The sequence below is a fragment of the Dermochelys coriacea genome, chromosome 3 (genome assembly GCF_009764565.3).
Source record: "Dermochelys coriacea isolate rDerCor1 chromosome 3, rDerCor1.pri.v4, whole genome shotgun sequence".
Classification (NCBI taxonomy): domain Eukaryota; kingdom Metazoa; phylum Chordata; order Testudines; family Dermochelyidae; genus Dermochelys; species Dermochelys coriacea.
Window position 1 is genome coordinate 82,922,942 of NC_050070.1, and position 20,753 is coordinate 82,943,694.

The 20,753-nt window shown below is 41.3% G+C and overlaps 1 protein-coding gene and 1 long non-coding RNA gene across 3 annotated transcripts in view; both read right to left on the reverse strand.

Annotated features, from left to right (window-relative positions):
• PDSS2 (decaprenyl diphosphate synthase subunit 2) overlaps nt 1-20,753 on the reverse strand; it is a 191,473-nt gene that overhangs the window by 136,824 nt on the left and 33,896 nt on the right. The window lies entirely within an intron of this gene.
• LOC122459304 lies at nt 8,604-12,210 on the reverse strand. The gene is made up of 2 exons (XR_006279897.1): nt 11,229-12,210; nt 8,604-9,403 (listed from the first exon to the last, which is right to left on the reverse strand). It is a non-coding gene; the product is annotated as an uncharacterized LOC122459304 (long non-coding RNA).

Sequence of the window (20,753 nt, forward strand, 5' to 3'; positions counted from 1 at the left end):
AACAGCACATATCACCCCAACCCCCTCCAACCAGCCATAAAGTTAAAAAGTGAAAAAGCAGGATTCAGACAAGACAAAGAATGAATTACCATTCAGAGACTGTAACTCGCCCAATGTGAATATGACCATGTCACCTGAGCCAACGTCCTTGCTTTAGCAAAAAAATTCTATGGAAATTGGCTATACATAGTCAGGGCTCATTTTAACTCTTGTCCAAAAAATGGCACCTCCTACAATACAAAAAGTCTGCCGATGCTATTCTTTAAAGTTGGTTCAGTGCCAAGGGAATAGTGTCCTACTGAATCGTCAGCACCACTTCCTGGACCACCGTGTATTCCTCTAAGAAGTTACTTATCTAAATACTGACTAGGTCTGACCCAATTAGCTCATGACACACAATGAAAAACTCAGTCTGATATGGTAGGACTACACTAATTACCAGAACTATGCTAAGTATGTTCTGCTGATGCCAAGCAGCTACCTCTTCACATGCTTTTCTGCAAACACTATCAAGAAACACTAAACCAGAACATGAAACACAACTAGACACCCTCCACACTCTTGTTTTAGAGATCAATCTGCAGACCCTCTGAGATGTGCTAAGCTGAAATAACTATTTGCTACTGCACATAATTTCTGGCAGGCTTTGGGTGCCTCATCAGTTCTACAAAACCCCCATACTTTGCTGAAATACCTTATTTCTTCCTCCTCCCCAACACACATTCTACTCTGATTTTTAAGATCAAAAGAAACAGGAGGGGGTGATCCAGCGCCTGGCAGCCCTTCTCTTCACTCCTTGCACTGGACTAGATCTGCCTCAACAGATCCACCCCTGTTCCAGATGGCCAGGACCAGCAAAGGGGAGCTTCCAGGAGGCCTCCACGGCAACAGCTGGAGCCAATCAGCTGGAATGAGTTAGGGCCTGACAACTGTGTTCAGCCCTGATCCCCACAATGCAAGGAGGATATTCATAAATTGGAGACCATTCAGAGAAGAGCCACAAGAAAGATTAAAGGAATAGAAAACATGCCTTATAATGATAGACTCAAGGAGTTCAATCTATGTGGCTTAAGAAAAAGGTTAAGAGGTGACTTGCTTACAGTCTATAAGTACTTACATGGGGAACAAATATTTAATAATAGGTTCTTCGATCTCTCAAAGAAAGGTATAAGATGATCCAATGGTGGTAAATTGAACGTAGACAAATACAGACTAGAAATAAGGCTTAAATGTTAACGGTAAGAGACACATGACTCCAACCTCTGAAAAATAAACCAATGCATTAAAACTTGAGAGAGACAGCACCACTAGAAGATAAGCAGTCTAGAGAGGAGGGGGAAAAAAAAATTTTGTACATTATCTTATATCCCAAGGACATAGTTTAACTCTGGATCACAAACAAGATTCTTTTGGCATGCCTGCTAAATTTTACCCCCCCCCCCCAAAAAAAAAAAAAAAAAAAAAAAACCTTTAGTCCAGTTATTTTTACCGCAATGTGCTGACAAGTTTTTGAGCATTACAAAGTGTGTTCTCCACTATAGCTACAATAGGATAGTAGTGTTTTACTACTCTGTGGAACCCTCAGCACTTTCCTTAAAACTTTTTTTAACATGGGGAAAAAAACAAACACAAACACACCGTTGCTCTCATGAGCAGTCTTAATTTGCACACAGAAGATTGCAGACAGTGTAGTTTTCATACTGTGAAGCTGTTCCTCCACAAAGCATTTTCTATTTAAGCCAAGTTCTCTTCTGTGACTTCAATTAGCCACTGAAAAAAAAAATGTAAAATAAGCTGTAAAATTACAATAGCATAAAATGACAAGTTTGAATGTCAAAATGCAAGTGAAAAATGTGTGTATATGTATGAAATACATGTAATTGTAATAACATGTATATTAGAGCTTTTAAAAAAATAAATTTTTACCACTACAATTACAATGTACAACAGAGTGCTAGACAATTTTCTTTACCTATCAATTTTGACATTTCCCATTTGGCAAACGTTTCTGTTCCTTCAAAAGTTGTTCAGAATCTCTAAGAGAAGAAGAAAACCTCTAACAGGCTATACAGTCATGGTGTTAAACATTTTTGATGCCTCTGTGTATTTGTGCTCAGATGTCTCTTTTCTGCCTATGAGGTCAGCCACAGCGGATCCTGAGGTTTTTAAACTGAAATTCGATTAGTGCTTTGTGGTGAAGTGTCAGTGATTAGGAAACAAAGCAAAGGCAGAAAATGAAGTACTTGGATTATCCTCTAAAACCCATTTTAGCAAAGTCTGTTTCCCTGTATTTATACTATTATGGCTATTCACCCCGAAAGAAAGATCATTAAAAAGGTCTTCCCTCCCCTCACATGGACTCCTGAGAGGCATACAACCCAACTTCAAGGAACTGAAAATAGATGTTCTGATAGAAAAGCTGAAGTAGAAATTTATGAAAGAGCTCCAAACACACTGAATATAGACCCAGAGATAAAACATGAAGCAGAGGAACCATCTGCAGCGTATATACTCCTGCCCCATATATACCATGCTTGCAGTGTTGTTTAGCTGTGCTGGTCCCAGGATATTAGAAAGACAAAGAAGATGAGGTAACATCTTCTATTGGACCAATTTCTGTCGGTAAGAGAGACAAGCTTTCCAGCTACTTCGGGTCTGGGCTCTGTGTACCTCAAAAGATTGTCTCTCTCACCAATAGAAGTTGGTCCAATAGAATTGATTACCTCACCCACTTTGTCTCCCTCATTTAAACTTAGCAGCTACAGCCCACCTATTTTAAGGTTTTGATGCATAATGAGCCAAAAATCCAGCTTTTCTTCCTATGACCTTGTGAAATGCCTCTCAGGAAAGGAGAAAAGCATATTTTATAACTCGAATAGTGAAGCCTCTTCTGTTCAAGCAACTAGCAAAATTCTCTATCTTAACTCTGACAAGACAAAGGTTTTAGAAAGTACTACTTTCATTTTGGAAGCAAACTCATGAGGAGGATTGTTAGCTTTCCATAAGCCTATGGAATAGGTAGTCGTTTCCCCCCCGGAAATTAAGACTTCATATTAACCATCCTTCCAAACATTTCCAAACTTTAAGCATATAAAACCAAAAACAGATTCCCTACAGAAATTCTCACAAAATGGATTTAGCCTCAAAGGTCAACTTATGTTTCCTTTCTGAGGGAAAGAAATATTACTAAACCCTATTGATAAAAAGAAGCTGATGGCACTTTAAAGAAATCCAAATAAGAATCTCAGTCATACTGGCAGCATTGCCAACCCCAGTGTTCAAAATTCATGAGTCAGGCTCACCGAAAATAATGAGTTTGGCTTTAAAATAGTAGACTGGGTGTTCTTTTTATTTGCCTTCTGAACCTTTAAGGAGGCATTGGGGTCCCATTTCGAAGCTTGCTCCACAGCTATGAGGACTAGAAACTTACTTTTTCTTTAAGAATGAAGGCTGAAATCATCACATATCCACTTGACTCCAGGAGCTGGGGTTTTAAGGAAAACAATAATCATGAGACTCATGACAAAAGCATGAGAGTTGGCAACAGTTCACTGGCATTCAGGTCAGATATCTAGACTTTCTAAAGGCTCTGTGATTTCAGTAATTTCTCTCCATTTCACACCTCCTTCACTGCATTCTAATGCTGAAAAGGAAAGGTTCTTTATGGCTGGCCAGAAGAAGAAACTTTGTTGTTGTTTTTCTTCACAGTCCAGAGGCAAAGATGCCAGTCTTTCAAGGATGATGAGCACAGGATACTCAAGTGAAATGGACAAAGTCAGAGGCAATGTTGCACATACATCTTGGGAGTTATGAGCAGTCAGAAGTTCCTTATGGAGTTATCAGAAACTCCTGTACCCTACTGTGTGATGCTACAAAAACATTTGACAACCCCACAATAGTAGTTCTCAAAGAGAAATACTCAAGTAGGTCATCTGTGGAGAGAAACTCTGCTTCTTCTATCTTGTGCAGAGAAGATTTAATATTTGTATCAAGGATCTAAAAGAAAACAAAATCACTACTGATAAAGTTTGCAGAGGCCACAAAGATTGTTATTTATTTACTACTCTCCCAAAGAGGAGATGTCATTGATATAGAGCTATCTGGATCATTTGGTAAGCTGGGTGGCACAAGCAAGCTATATGCATTTTAATATGGCCAAATGCAAACATGTATTCATCTAAGAATAAATAATGTATGCAATATTTACAAAATGGAACTCTAACCTGGAAAACAGTGACTCTGAAAAGGACTTGGGAGTCTTGGTGGAAAGTCAGCTGAACATGAGCTCCCAGTGAAATCCTGTGGCCAAAAATGGCTAATGTGATCATCAGATTCATAAACAGGGGAATAATGAGTAGGAGTAGGGAAGTTACATTAACACTGTATTTGGCACTGGTGAGACGGCTACTGGAATGTTGTGTATAGTTCTGGTGACAATTCAAAAAGGATTTTGACACACTGGAAAGGGATCAGCGAAAAGCCACAAGAATGATTAAAGAATTGGAAAACATGCCTGATAGAAATAGATTCAAGGAGCTCAATCTTTAGTTTAACAATGAGATGGTAAAGAGGTGATGACAGTTTATAAGTACCAACATGGGGAATAAATATTTGATAATGGCCTGGATAATAGTTTCAAGATAGCAGACAAAGATATAAACATAATCCCATGGTTGAAAGTTGAAGCTAGACAAATTCAGACTTGAAATAATGTGTTTATTTGTTTTTTGAACAGTGCAGGTAATTAACCATTTGGAATAACTTACCTAGGGTCATGTTGGATTCTCCTTCACTGGCAATTTTAATATCAAGATTGAATTTTTTTCTAAAACATATCCTCTAATTCAAACAGAAATTAATCCAGGGAAGATGTAGGCCCTATATTATGCAGGAGGTCAGAATATAATCTATGACTCTATAAACAAACAAACAAACAAACAAAAACAAACAAAAACAAACAAACAAACTTCAAAATACCTAAAAGCATGTTATCCAGAAAACAATCCTGCAGCACACGAACTAAGATGACAGAGCAAGAGCTAGAGAATGATCTCTACACAGAGAGGCATTTCACATGCTAATCAAATGAAGATACACCTATATACTCCTGTCTGTACCTCAAAAAAGGCCTTTTCCCTCCTCTTTTGAAGCAAATGCTACTAAACAGTGACAGCCTTTGTGGACACTTTTGCTCTTCCCATATGGCACGTTCTAGAATTTTGCATTCTGCTAATTTCTTAACAATATGATGTACTATACGAAAACTCAAAAGAACAAACGGATAGGCTTGGTTGCCTGAACTAGCTAGATTCACAGAAGAGATTTTAACAGACCACCTCCAAAATTCCAGACCTCCTTAGATCCTATACTCAGACTTCCTCACTGCAAAGGGTAACAGATGTGTACCTAATAAATTTTTGACAGTGCCTTATAACTGTAAGAAAATAAGAACTTCTAAAGTGCCAATATAGGGTGTTAAGAAAAAGAGAGAGACAAGGTGGGTGAGGTAATATTTTTATTTTATTTTTATTTGTTGGTGAAATAGAAGTTTTTAAGCTACACAGAGCTCATCTTCAGGCTGAGACATGAGTGTCACAGCTAAATATAAGGTAGAACAGATTGTTTAGCGTAAGTACTTAACACGTTTCAATGGACCATTCAAGGTGAAGTGGCCTGTTTCTCCCATATGATTGGAACGATGTTAGCGGGAGGGAAGGCAGCTCAAAGGGGGAGGTTGTTAGTGGGTTATAGATTGTTGTAATAAGCCATAAAGCCAGTCTCTCTATTCAGTCCACAATTTTTAGTGTCTAGCATAGTTATGAATGTAAGCTCCCCAGCTCATCTTTTGAAAGTGTTGTGCAAGTTCCTTTGAGAATGAGGACTGAAAGGTCAGATATAGAGCGACTGCTTCGTGAAAAAAGTGTTCACCCAAGTTGATATGGTGTTTTTGTCTCATCATTTTTCTATGTGAGTTCATTCGAGAGTTTAGTGATTGTCTGGTTTCACCCACATAGTTGTTATTGGGGAATTTAATGCACTGGATGAGGTACACCACATCTTATGATAGGCATGTGTATGATCCATGGATTTTGAAAGGTGTGTTGTGGCGGGGATGTTGATAATTGTAGCAGTGGAGATATATCTGCAGGTTTTGTGTCTGTTCTTCTGACAATGGAGTCTGGTGCCGCTTTGAGTTGGCGTGTCCTGGTCTGTTGAGAGCTTATTTCTGACGATGAGGTTGGGCATTGTTTGAAGGCCAGAAGTGGGAACTCAGGAAAGATTTCTTTCCGGATGTGGTCCCCTTAGAATATGGGATGTAACTGTTTAATGATACCCCATATGGGTTCCAGTACAGGGTGGTAGGGGAAAAATATGGGGGGGTTATTTCCATATTGAAGCAGATTCTCTTGGGATATTTGGGTGGCCCATTCCATGACACAATCTACTTCTCTAGTGAAGTGTCCTTGTTTGGTGAAGATGGTATTAAGTGTGTTAAGGTGCATATCCTGGACTTTTCCCTTGGAGCATATTCTGTGGTATCTGAGTGCCTGTCTGTAGAGAACAGATTTCTTGGTGTGTTTCGGATGGTTACTTGATCTCTGAAAATAGGTGTGGTGATCTGTAGTTTCTTGCATATAGTTGTCTGTAGGGTTCCATTGTTGAAGAAAAATGTCAGTCCTGGTGCAAAGTCTCAACAAAACAATAGATTTCCTCAGCCTCTATTATATGTCCATTTGGAAATCTTGATAAAAGCCTAAACTTAGCAGGTTGAGCTCCTATGTATTCAACTCAGCACTATTAAATAGAAATTCAGGGATTCCTTCTTTGCCAAAGGACCTTGGTAACACCTTTAGAGGACTGAGACAATGCCACACCTTTCTGTAACTTGAATGATCCTTCTAAACAAGTGAGGGAGAAAAGAGATCCTGGTTCTTGGGTTTGCTAATCTTTCTATAAGATATTAGGAGTCAAGATTAATCCCCAGTCAGGGTTCCACTTTGCTAGCCACTATACAAACACATATGAAGACCATCCCTGCTCCAAAGATTTAAAATCTAAATTTAACATTTAAAAATAAATCTTATATTCCTCATCTATAAAGTAGTCAAAAAAAGTTTTTACTTGTCTGTGTAACACTAATTTCAGACATTTTATTCTACTCCTATTGTCATACCTCAGCTTCACATTATGTCTATAAAAGAACTATGATGTGCAATTCTAAAGCATTGTCTCTATTCTATCACTCAAAATCACTGAGTTACTTCATTTGAAGAATGTAATGTGAAAGCTGCATTGCATTATTTATAAAAGATAAAGTCTAGCAAGGTGCAACATCTCATTAATGTCTTGTTTATTACAGTCTACAATGGTTACATCAATTTACCGTAACACATCTTTGCTAAAACAACAAACTTGGGACCTAGAAAAAAAATTTAGGAATTAATAATCATTTTAATTTAGCTTTAATTGTCTCAAAAGCTGTGAAGGTCTTTACTGCATCAGGCAGGGAATTCCAGGTTGGCTGTCATAACTATAAATGACAGGTAACATACATACTGTATAATTCCAGGCACTTTCAGAGTTCTTGAAATGTCAGACGCTGATGACAAATTACTTTGAGCCAACATTTATAAAAAGGTAGAAGGCCTGTTTGGCAAAATAATTTCACATTTTCACCACCTATGATTTACACAGTAATCTCATGAACATGTAGATTATTCTTATTATATTCAGATATAATAGTACTAAGGAACACTCACAATGGAGTTTTATCCTGATATTATGTAGTTTCTTATCGCGAGCCAAGAAAGACCTTCCTGTATTAAATGTATTGCATATTTACTACAAGGGCTTTAATTCCACTTTTTTGTCTTTTGGTGGGAACATCTCCCATGTTTTCACATGAAGCAGATGGTGTACGTTTATATCAATATCAATTTTTTTCAACCTTAGAAAGGTTGTACAGTTAACAGAGCTCTTCTACCAACCCCCTAGGATCTTCCTAAGCCTTTTTTCTGTCCCTCTTGCAGAATTTACAGATAGATGAAAGAAAAGCTCCTCTATTATGCAGCTTACAAGATGAGCAAGGACTGAGACAAGGATCTCCCTGGAGCCCATGAGCATTTTCTGCCCATTTTTTAGTATACAGACACATTAGCTGCTACTGTAACACAGTGGTTAAGTTCATGTGATCTACATCTTTGTAGTAGCTGGACTAAACAAAGAATAGAAACCTGTTTAGTCACAGGTATCTCCTTTATCTCAAGTGGTAGTGACTAATGCTTTTGGTGCAGGTCCCAGGATCTCTCTGCTGATTACCTCTAGTGTACCCTTACAAGTTTACCTCTAAGACTGTAGGGGACAAAAGCATACATTATTCTGAGCTTGTCATCATATCATGACTACTATAAGCATATGCACAAGGTTGTCAGTGCAACCCTACTTGAGCATTTCCCAAATTTTGAATTCTTAACTGTGCAGCCTCAGTGCTCACTTAACATAGCTTTTTGTAAAGAATTTTCTTGGGATCATCTTTTGCAACTATCTAGCTAGACACCACTAGGCTATAATTTCCCACACAACTTAGATCTGGTAAAATACAGTGGCTCAGAACACAGCTCCTCCCAGTTCTATCTGCACCCAGTAAAGTATCTCAGTACATAGTGAATGCAACAACGCATATGTATGCGGCACAGCCTATTTTCACTTCAAATACTGGTAAAAGTGATAAAGGTGAGGAAGTTTAGATATTTATTATGCCTCTTCAACGTATGAGGTGAGCCTAGAACTCAGGACCTCTAACTATTCAACCCCAAGCCCAGGGGTATTCTGGAGGGCAATGCAAGTGAAGGTGTATTTATTTATTTCGAGTTTCCTTTCACTTTTGAAATGTAGCTTGGCCATTTCAGAGGACAAAACTATTTTCCATCACTATTTCCCCTCTTCTGTATCAGCTTCATTGAGCAAGAATACTACCTAGTTTCCAACAATGATAATTTCTTAAACCCTTTTCTATTCCTGACTGAAAACACCTTGACATCCAAAAACATTTCAAAGGGGAAATATTTATAGGTTTTTGATCTACAAAGTATGTATTCTGAGGATGTGCTATCTACCTTAAGGTTTTATATTGCCACCCATTAGTGCATTATCTTGAGTGCCTGTCACATAACACTGACAGCAAAAGCAAAGTCCCTAATGAACTTCATGGAGTCTGACACTTTTCTTTTTTCCAGGCAAAACTCTGCTTGGGACTTTTTTTTACATTTACTTTGTGTACACTTTCTGCTGGGGCGGGTGTTTGTTTTTGGATTGATTTGATTCCATTTTTTTTTGTTGGTTGTGAATATCTGGATAGACAAGGATGTTAATGCTGAAAGTGTCATTCTTATAGCGGAAAGGCCTTTTCAAAGAGGAAGTTTTTGCAATATTTCCTAAAGAGTCAGACTCTGAATTCATCAAATTTCTTCTGGAATACTGTTCCACAGCCAGATCCCCTTGACTGAGAAACTTTTGTTCCCAGTTCTCAGATGCTTCTTCATGGGCTTTGTGATCTGCATTATCCCAGAAGAGCTTAGTAGCCTTGCTGGTTCATAGATCTTTATGAATGTTCATAGATGTCTTTATGAATTGCATCTCAATTACATTAAGTGCTTTAAAGATTAGGACCAAAGCCTTAAACTGGCATCAGAAGCAACTGGGAACCAGTGGCAGGACTTGAGTATGTGCTTGCGGTAGCCTAAATGACAGAGAAGGCAGGCAGCCACATTCTCTACCAGCAGGAACCTGTGCATCATCTTCACACAGTGAATTACAGTAATTCAGCCTGGAGGTGCCCAAAAGCATATGGAACTGTGTCCCAATGCTCATCTGGGAAGAAGGAATAAAGTTTCCTAGTGCATGATAGATGGAAAAAAAGTATGTTCAAAAAGTAGTCATCCAAACTTAGTGAGGCATCTAACAGGACCCGGAGGCTTTACACCACTGACAAATGGGAACAGTATACTTCAATGAAAGGTGGAGACAACATTAATTTAGTTCTTCAAAGTGCTTGCCCTTTCCAATCTGATCATCCAAGAGCTGATTCCTTGTGAGCATCCTGACATCTTAGTAGTGGCATCAGTCAAGAATGAGATATATAGTTGAGTGTCATCAGCTAACCCATAGCAACTCACCATTCTCATGCAGATATTGAAGAGAAGAGGGGGATAGTATGGATTCCAGTAGGACCCCAAAAGGTGATGGCTTTCAGACAGAAGGAGCAGTTACCTTTCGATACTCTCCGATTTCTGCTGGAGCGAAACGACTGGAGCCACTGTAGTGCTGAGCCACCCACTCCTGCTATGTCATGCAGATGTGTTAGTGGTACTTTGTGGACCACTGTTTCAAAAGCTCCAGAGAGGCACAGCAGCATGAGCATGGAGATCGTTCCTGGGTCCACAGCTGTATGATCATCTTTTAGTTTCATTAGAGCCATCTCTAAGCTATGATCTTGTCTGAACCCTGATTAAGGGTATCAAGACTGTTGGCTGATGTGACAGGTTGCTGAAGTGTGGTGGTTACTAGATTCATAATTATTTTGCCCAGGAATGGGTGGTTGAAGAGGGGACAGAGATTGAGAGGTCTTCCGAATTCAGTGGTGGCTTCTTGAGGATTGGGCAAAGTATTGTCTTTTTCAAGGAATCTAGTAGGTGCATTTCTTTGAAGGAGGCTACCCTTAATAGTGGGCATAGTTGTTCTTCACTGGCTTTCACCAACCAGGAGGAGCATTGACCCATTTAACGGATTGCGGCTCTGATATTTGTGAAGGCTTCTTCAGCTTTGGCACATGACAGGGACAAATTCAGTCAGAGATGAGAGGTGTATAATACAATCAGACCAGAGCAGAATTTTCCTTTCCAGATAGTTCTAAACATACTTGGTTAATGTTATCAGTGAAGTATGCTGACATCTCTTGAAAGTGGTTGATGCTTGGGTCTGACACCTGGGCTACGCAGACTGGATTGATTATCCAGGTCATTATATGAGATAATTGTTTATCGTGATTCTGATTATTGATTGCAGAGGAGTAGAAGACTCACCATGCCTCATTTACTGCAATGGTATAGTCCTATAAGTATCGTTTGTGCTGCTGGACTCACAATTGTGTGTGTGTGTGTGCGCGTGTGTGTGCGTGTCTAACATTCTACATTTCTGCCTGTATGGTTCATCTGCAAACCATGGTGAACTTTTCAGCATGCAGGAAGTGGATGGCTTAGGGCCAGGGCATCAGTAGTAATGTACAGAAGGTGATGGTATTGATGTACTAACTCATCAGCACTTTGGCATTCTATTTCGGCAGCTTGTTCTCCTAGGATAAAATGAAAACCTAAAGGGTCCAGGATGTTTTGTGGGGGAAGACCAGCTTTGGTTGTTCCCTACCCTGGCACAAAGGAAGGAAGGCTCTGATCTTTGCCTGGATGAAGCAGTGGCCAACTCCAGGGAGTGATACATTGGTGATGTTTCCAATATCCACTCCTAGACTGAAGATAGGATCCAGCATCTGTTTGGCTGCACTTATAGGTCAAGAAACATGGAGAAACTCAAGGTTTCCACATAGGCCATTTAATAAAGTACTACTGTATCCTTTGCAGTCTGTGTGAATACTGGAGGTTGACAAGGAATTTGGGGATACCAGTGCCATGCTGGGCAGTCTCTCCATGAATTCCTCAAGGAAGATGATTGGGTTTCCATCTGGATGTCTGTACACCACCATGTTCTAGTTGTGTATGAACCTCTCCCCTAAATATTTGAAATTATGACGATTGCATTCTCTCGTTTTTTCCTTACGAGGGAATAAAATAAGTTTTAGGGATTTGTCTACATGGAAAACTGGAGCAGCGTAACTATCATGAAATAAGCTATTTTGCTATAGCTATTCCAGATTAGCTCCCTGAATAACAAATCACTTCCTGATCTACACTAAGAGTTTAGATCAAATTTAGCAGCGTTAGATCAATTTAATCCTGCACCTGTCCACACGACCAAGCCTGTTTTGTCATCTTAAAAAAGGCTCTTAAAATAGATTTCTGTACCCCTCCCCGGCGAGGGGTTTAGCACTAAAATCAACCTCACTGGGTTGAATTTGGGGTAGTGTGGACGCAATTCAAAAGCTATTAGCCTCCAGGAGCTATCCCAGAGTGCTCCATTGTAAGCGCTCTGGACAGCACTCTCAACTCAGATGCACTGGCCAAGTAGACAGGAAAAGCCCTGGGAACTTTTGAATTTCATTTCCTGTTTGGCCAGCGTGACAAGCTGATCAGCACAGATGACTATGGAGTCCCAGAATTGCAAAAGAGCTCCAGCAAGGACCAAATGGGAGGTACTAGATCTGATCACTGTACGAGAAGAAGAATCCGTGCAGGCAGAACTCCGTTCCAAAAGATGAAATGCCAATATATTTGCCAAAATCTCCAAGGATGTGATGGACAGAGGCTGCAACAGGGGACACACAGCAGTGCCGCATGAAAGTTAAGGAGCTGAGGCAAGCCTACCAAAAAACAAAGGATGCAAATGGTCACTCCGGGTCAGAGTCCAGTACATGCCACTTCTATGATGAGCTGCATGCAGTTCTAAGGGGGCCCCTACCACTACCCCACCATTGTCCATGGACACCTGGGGGGGGGGTCTCATGCCACAGGGATGAGGATTTTGCGGATGAGGAAGATGAGGAGGAGGAGGTGGTGGTCGTGGAGGAGGTGGTGGTGGTTGAGGATAGCACACAGCAGGCAAGCGGAGAATCCCTTCTCCCCAACAGCCAGGAACTGTTCATCACCCTGAAGCCAATACCCTCCCAATGCAGGCTCCTGGACCATGAAGCCGGAGAAGGCAGCTCTGATGAGTGTACCTTTGTAAATATAACACAGGGTTTAAAAAAGCAAGCGTGTTTAATGATTAATTTGCCCTGAAGACTTGGGGTGCATTTGCAGCCGGTAATAGCTACTGGAAAAGTCTGTTAACGTGTCTGGGGATGGAGCAGAAATCCTCCAGGAACATCTCCATGAAACTTTCCTGGAAGTACTCTAAAAGCCTTTGCCACGTGGTGGGGAGAGGCCCGTTCATGCTGAGCAGTTCACGTTTAGCTGAGAGGGATCTTCCCCGATACTAGCCACGCAGTGGGGGGAGGTGGGTAAAGCACATGTGCTATGTAATGTGAATTGCTTGATTCAGTGTGAAAGTCTTCCCTTTGTTCTCTAAAATGTATCTTTTTAAATACTACTCTCCCTTTTTTCCCCTCCCGCAGGTGCAAATCTTTCTACGCTCCTCCATCATCTCCATCCCAGAGGCTAGCGCAAATTAGAAGGCCAAAAAAAAAAAAAAACACCATACAAACAAACACGCACTCACGATGACACACTCTCAGAGCTCATGCAGTCCTCCCGCACTAAAAGAGCTCAGCAGAATGTGTGGAGGCAAACAATGGCAGAGTCCAGGAAAGCATTAAATGAACGCAATGAGAGGAGGGAGGAGCATGCTGAGAGGAGGCAAGATGCAATGCTGAGCCTAATGGGGGAGCAAACTGACATGCTTAGGCATCTGGTAAAGCTGCAGGAATGGCAGCAGGAGCACAGACTACCGCTGCAGCCCCTGTATAACCGCCTGCCCTCCTCCCCAAAGTCCATATCCTCCTCACCCAGATGCCCAAGAAAGCGGAGGTGGGAGGGAGGCTACGGGCACCCAGCCACTCCATCCCAGAGGATTGCCCAGGCAAGATAAGGCTGGCATTCAATAAGTTTTGAACTGTGCTATGGCCTTGTCCTTCCCTCCTCCCCTCATCCACCATCCCACCTGGTGCTTCCCTCCTCACCCACCCCTCCCGGGTTACCTTGGCAGTATCCCCGTTTGTGTGATGAATTAATAAAGAATGCATGATATTTGAAACAATGACTTTATTGCCTCTGAAAGTGGTGATCGAAGGGGGGAGGTCGGTTGGCTTACAGGGAAGTAGAGTGAATCAAGGGGGCGGGTTTTCATCAAGGAGAAACAAACAGAACAGTCACACCGTAGCCTGGCCAGTCATGAAACTCGTTTTCAAAGCTTCTCTGATGCGCAGGGCGCCCAGCTGTGCTCTTCTAATTGCCCTGATTTCTGGCTACACGTAATCAGCCACCAGGCGGTTTGCTTCAACCTCCCACCCTGCCATAAACATCTACCCCTTCCTCTCACAGATATTGTGGAGCACACAGCAAGCAGCAATAACAATGGGAATATTGGTTTCGTTGAGGTCTAAACAAGTCAGTAAACTGCACCAGTGAGCTTTTAAAATGTCCAAATGCACATTCTACCACCACTCTGCACTTGCTCAGCCTATAGCTGAACTGCTCCTTACTACTGTCCAGGCTGCCTGTGTACGGCTTCATGATCCATGGCATTAAAGGGTAGGTGGATCCCCAAGGATAACTATAGGTATTTCAACATCCCCAACAGTTATTTTCTGGTCTGGGAAGTAAGTTCCTTCCTGCAGCTGTTCAAACAGACCAGAGTTCCTGAAGATGTGAGCGTCATGCACCTTTCCCAGCCATCCCACGTTGATGTCGGTGAAACGTTCCTTGTGATCCACCAGTGCTTGCAGCACCATTGAAAAGTACCCCTTGCGGTTTATGGATTGGCTGCCAAGGTGGTCCGGTCCCAAGATAGGGATATGTGTTCCGTCTATCGCCCCACCACAGTTAGGGAACCCTATTGCAGCAAAGCCATCTACTATGACCTGCACACTTCCCAGAGTCACTACCTTGATAGCAGCAGCTCAGTGATTGTGTTGGCTACTTGGATCACAGCAACCCCCACAGTAGATTTACCCACTCCAAACTGATTCCTTACTGACCGGTAGCTGTCTGGCGTTGCAAGCTTCCAGAGGGCTATTGCCACTCGCTTCTCAACTGTGAGGGCTGCTCTCTTCTTGGTATTCTTGTGCATCAGGGCAGGGGAAAGCAAGTCACAAAGTTCCATAAAAGTGTCCTTACGCATGCGAAAGTTTCGCAGCCACTGGGAATCATCCCAGACCTGCAACACTATTCGGTCCCACCAGTCTGTGCTTGTTTCCCGGACCCAGAATCGGCATTCCAGAATCGGCAGGAACCTGCCCCATTACCACCATGTTGTCCAAATTGCCAGGCCCGTGCTCTGAGAGAAGTCTGTGTCCATGTCCTCATCACTATCATGATCGCGCTGTTGTCACCTCCTTGCCTGCTTTTGCAGGTTCTGCACATACTGCAGGATAATGCACGAGGTTTTTACAATGCTCACAACAGCAGCGGTGAGCTGAGTGGGCTCCATGCTTGCTGTGGTAGGTCATCTGCAGGAGAGCAGCGTTGCAGCGGAAGCAGTGGATGACGATGGATACCATGAGAATAGATATTTATACAGAACGACAAGAGGACCTGCAAGATGGATTCATGGCACCAGGAGAGCAGAGTTGCAGTGGAAGTTGTGGATGACGATGGTTAGCAGTCCTACTGCACCGTCTGCTGACAGCAATATGGTGTCTGCACGGAAGAAAGGCGTGAAACGATTGTCTGCCGTTGCTTTCACAGAGGAGGGGCGACTGACAACATGTACCCAGAACCACACGCGAGAATGTTTTTGCCCCATCAGGCACTGGGAGCTCAACCCAGAATTCCAATGGGCAGCGGAGACTGCGGGAACTGTGGGATAGCTACCCACAGTGCAATGCTCGGAAAGTCGACCTTAGCCATGGTACTGTGGACGCACTCTGCCGACTTACTGTGCTTAGTGGGGACACACACACACACACACAATTGACTATAAAATCGCTTCCTAAAAATCGGCTTCTATTAATTTGACCTAATTTCATAGTGTAGACGTACCCTTAAGGAATTAACTTTATTCCAAAATAATTACTCCACTTTGTGAGTGAAATAATTGTTCCAGAACAAAATCACTTATTCTGGAATCGAGTGTCCACATGGGGAGCTATTCCATAATAACTATAGCGGAAAAGCTTATTCCAGTCAATTTCCCCATGTAGACAAAGCTTTAATTATGTAGAGATTATTACCTTTTCATTAAAAAACAAACAAAAAAAAACAAAACAAAAAAGCCACAATTACCAGAGAGCTGGGGCTAGCACTGTTGTCCTAGAAGTTCAAGTTTGCTGTCCTTTCTCATCTGAGATAAAGAAAAATCTGTTATCTCTCAGCTATAAAAAGAAACTTTATGGTCTTTCTAAACTAAAACAACCAATAGAGGGCACTAAACACAAACATACAGTACTGGCTGATCCTGCTTTTATTTAAGTCAATGACAAAACACTGTTTTTGATGTCAGTGAAAGTTATGCTTAAAACCGCCATTGAAATCAATGAGCAGAACTGGTACCAAAACTATTCAAAATCATTAATAATTTGGCTTAGTTACAACTTATTTTCTTCAAATGTAGCTTGTGCACATGTCTTCAAGGAGATAACTCTATGGAAAATGGGAAGGGATGGCTGTGATAAATGAAGGGGTGGGGGGGCGCAGCTCCCATTTATGGGCACCTAGCCAGCCAGCAAAGTTATAAAATCCCTCTTAGTAACTGTTCTCTACTTGCTTTAGGTGTAACGGGTTTAAAAAGTCTCACTGCTATGCATAGGTAAAAGGAAGTGAGTGGACACCTGGCCAAAAGAGCCAATGGGAAGGCTAGAATTTTTTAAAATGGAGAAAAGACTCCCCTTTTGTCTTTCTGTTGTTGTTCTCCCGGGAGACGACGACAGGGCAGCTGCGATGCTATAAGAAGTTTGGGCCAGGTATGAAAAAAGCATCAGTATCATACCTAAAAACCACTCATTTAAAACCCCAGATATGCAAGTAGATCAGGAAACATCTAGGAAGACGGAATTAGGTTTATCCCTTTTATTTCTTTATGGCTTGTGGATTCCTCTGTGCTAACCCCAGGTGCTTTTGTTTTGCTTTTAACCTTTAAGCTGGACCTCAAGAAAGCTATTCTTGGTGCTTAACCCTTGCAATTGCTCTTTTAAAATCTAGCAATAGCCTGAGTTCCCAGATGATGTTTTTAAAAAAAAAAAAAAAAAAGAAAAGAAAAAAAAAGAACAACCAACAAAATTTACCTTTTTCGAGAACAGAATTGTATTTTTGTGTCTAAAGTGCTTTGTGCACATGTTGTTTAATTAGCTGGTGGCAACAGCTGATTTCCTTTTTTTCCCCTCAGGTCTTCCCCGGGGTGGGGGTGGGGGTGAAAGGGCTCAAGGGTACCCGACAGAAAGGAATTCCCCAGTGTGCCTTCCTGGGCTCTCAAAGGGGTTCTGCACTTGGGTGGTGGCAGCATCTACCAATCCAAGGTCAGAGAAAAGTTGTAACCTTGGGAATAATAAAAGCCTGGAGTGGCCAGTATTAATTTTTAGAGTCCTTGAAGGCCCCCACCTTCTGCACTAAGTGCCAGAGTGGGGAATTAGCCCTGACAATGGCAAAAGTTGTTATTGATCAAGAGGCAAAGAAAAACAAAAGTCAAGTCAAACTAAATTCTTAATGACCTATAACTCAAAAACAGCTTGACAAATATGATTCCATTTTAGAAAAAAACATCTTCACATTTGCCTTCAGAGTAAGTCTGGCAATTTTAATTTTTCAAACCAAAGTTACAAGGAGGCTAAAATTGAAGATGGTTCCAACCTTAAGTATGTAAAAGCGAATTGTCTACAATAAAATGTTAGAATGTTTGTTTGAAACTTCCCTTTTACATTCTATTGGCCACATGGCTCCACAGAAGTGATGAGCATACTTCATAGGTTAAAGTAGTATTAACTGTACCCATAATATTGGGAACAGTTCCATTCTAGATTATATAGGCCCCATAGCCCCCAGAATGCACAGTATTTTCAGATGATCTGTGGCAAAACTAGTTACTATGGCTATGGAATCAGATCTATTCTTTTAGACAGTCTTAATTTACTTCTCACTTTGCCACTCTTGAATTACAGGAGTCTACCTCATTCATGGGATAATTTCACCACCATTCAGATGCTGATTGTAGTGACTTGGTACATTTATTCCTAGGGTATAGAAACTGAACAACTTAAGTATCTGGAAAGTTTGAACTACATTTAGCTTTAAGGCATAAAAAAACCTCAGTACCTTAGGGAACATATAAAGAACACAATTAAGCTACTTTTGGTTAGCATGGTGTAAGGCTTTACATGCTACAACAGTTTTGCTTTTTGTTTTTTAAAATCATGAAATACAATCTTATGCTTGGCTTTATGGCACTTAATTTCAGGATGTCAGTTCTATATTTCAAGATTTTTTATGTCCTTGCAGTTGCAATACAATATTATGTGATAAATATAGAATTTCTATATTTGAGATATACAAAGATTCCCATGCATTACTGCATCACTTAAAAAAATTCTATATAAATGTCTGTAAATGACTTGATAGTGTAAACAATAAAACTTCCAAACTTAATCTCAATCTGTGACCACCAAGAACCTACTATGGAACATATGTTGCAGTGAAAGTACTTGCCACCTTAAAGAAAAGTTCCTGCTATCATTTTAAAATGAAAAATTCAGATAAGCTAATGCATTCCCACAAAAGTTAATATGACTAATATTGTACTTGCTTAACCCTTTTTATTCTAAGGGCTCTTCTATAATCCAATCTATGATGCTTCCAAGGCAAGTTAGTATGAAGCAAACAAATTCACATCAAATTTGAATGGTCAGATTGTAGAAAGAACACACTCAATCCTTCAGAATTATCAGACAAATGTAAGAGAGACAAGGTGGGTGATGTAATATCTTTTGCTGGACCAACTTCTGTTGGTGAGAGGGACAAGCTTTTGAGCCACACAGTTCTGAAGAAGAGCTCTGTGATATGCAGAAACTTGTCTCTGACCAACAGAAGGTGGTCCAATAAAAGATATTACATCATCCACCTTGTCTCTCTAATACCCTGAGACCAACACAACTACAACTACACTGCATACAGACAAATGCATATAGACAAATAATTAAAAAAGTTAAATCTAACACAGATTATGTTTTCCACAGCTGGTTGGCTACATTATTGTGGCAGAGTGAAAGGAAGATGTTTCGTGTAAATTAAGACTTTCTTTCTTAATTGTTATAAAAAACTAAATTATACAAATGTAATTATATAGAAGAGTACTCAAGTGGCTATATAGTCCACTATATAACAGGGTTAAACATTTATAGTTAATCTGGGATAGAACCATTCTTCTTTGCTTTGGAGACAGGCCTCTTTTACAATTAAAAATTAGATCTATCTAGTTACATCAAGTTACATCTAGTTACAGTGTAGACATATCCTTACAATAGTTTCAATATTGCACATTTACATCTATGTATCAAGAACAGAGAGTAACAGGAAAGACCTCCTATTCAAAATTTCAAGTTGTTGATGCTATAAAGCTGCAGACTGTGATCCACTTTTTAACTTTAGGATTGGACCTGGCACTACATTTAGATTATAACTTCTGGGCAGGGACTCTCTCTTGCTATATGTTTGTATAATGTCTAGCAAAATGTGGCCCAGATCCCAGTCAGGGCCTCCAGTGCAATAGAATCATAAAAGATGAGGGTTGGAAGAGACCTCAGGAGGTCATCTAGTCCAACCCCCTGCTCAAAGCAGGACCAACACCAACTAAATCATCCCAGCCACGGCTTTGTCGAGCCAGTCCTTAAAAACCTCTCAGGATGGAGATTCCACTGCCTGCTGTGACAGGGTCGGGCCAGATGGCTATAGGAGAGTAATAGAAGGCAAACGTAGGTCCCTTTTCCCTGGGTAAGGTAACAGGGAAGGTTCCAGAACAATCAGGAACCTTCTGGAGACAATTAAGACAGGCTGATTAGAACACCTGCAGCCAATCAAGAAGCTGCTAGAATCAATTAAGGAAGGCTAATCAGGGCACCTGGGTTTTAAAAAGGAGCTCACTTTAGTTTGTGGTGCACACGTGAGGAGCTGGGAGCAAGAGGCACTAGGAGCTGAGAGTGAGAACATGGACTCTTGGAGGACTGAGGTGTACAAGCATCATCAGACACCAGGAGGAAGGTCCTATGGTGAGGATAAAGAAGGTGTTGGGAGGAGGCCATTGGGAAGTAGCCCAGGGAGTTGTAGCACAGCTGTTCCAGGAGGAACTCAGGGCATTCCACAGGGCCCTGGGCTGGAACCTGGAGCAGAGGGGGTTCCCCCCAAATCCTCCCAACTCCTGGTCAGATACAGGACGCGTAGACCTGGACTCTGGGTTCAGAAAAATGGCCAAGCTGAGGGCTGCCGTGAAGCTCCAAGGCGAGCAAATCCGCCAATAAGCGCAAGATCCACCAAGGTAGAGCAGGAACTTTGTCACACTGCCTAGGTAACACATTCCAGTGCTTCACCACCCTCCTAGTGAAATTGTGTTTCCTAATATCCAACCTAGACCTCCTCCACTGCAACTTGAGACCATTGCTCCTTGTTGTGTCATCTGCCACCAGTACTGTAAACAACTTCAGGATATGAAGTGATAGCAGTATACTCCCGCTGCACTAGCCAGAATTTTATGTATAAATGTGATGCTGTCCTGTGCACTCTTCCCTTGGGAGTGCTGAAACAGCAGCCACCCATTGTACCATTTGCACCTCTCTGTGAGTGGAAAACATCTGCAGTGTAGCGAACGGGGCATGGCAATCTTACTAAGTAACTTGGCAGGGGAGGGGAAATACAATAGAGGAATGAGAACAATAAACGGGTTTGGAA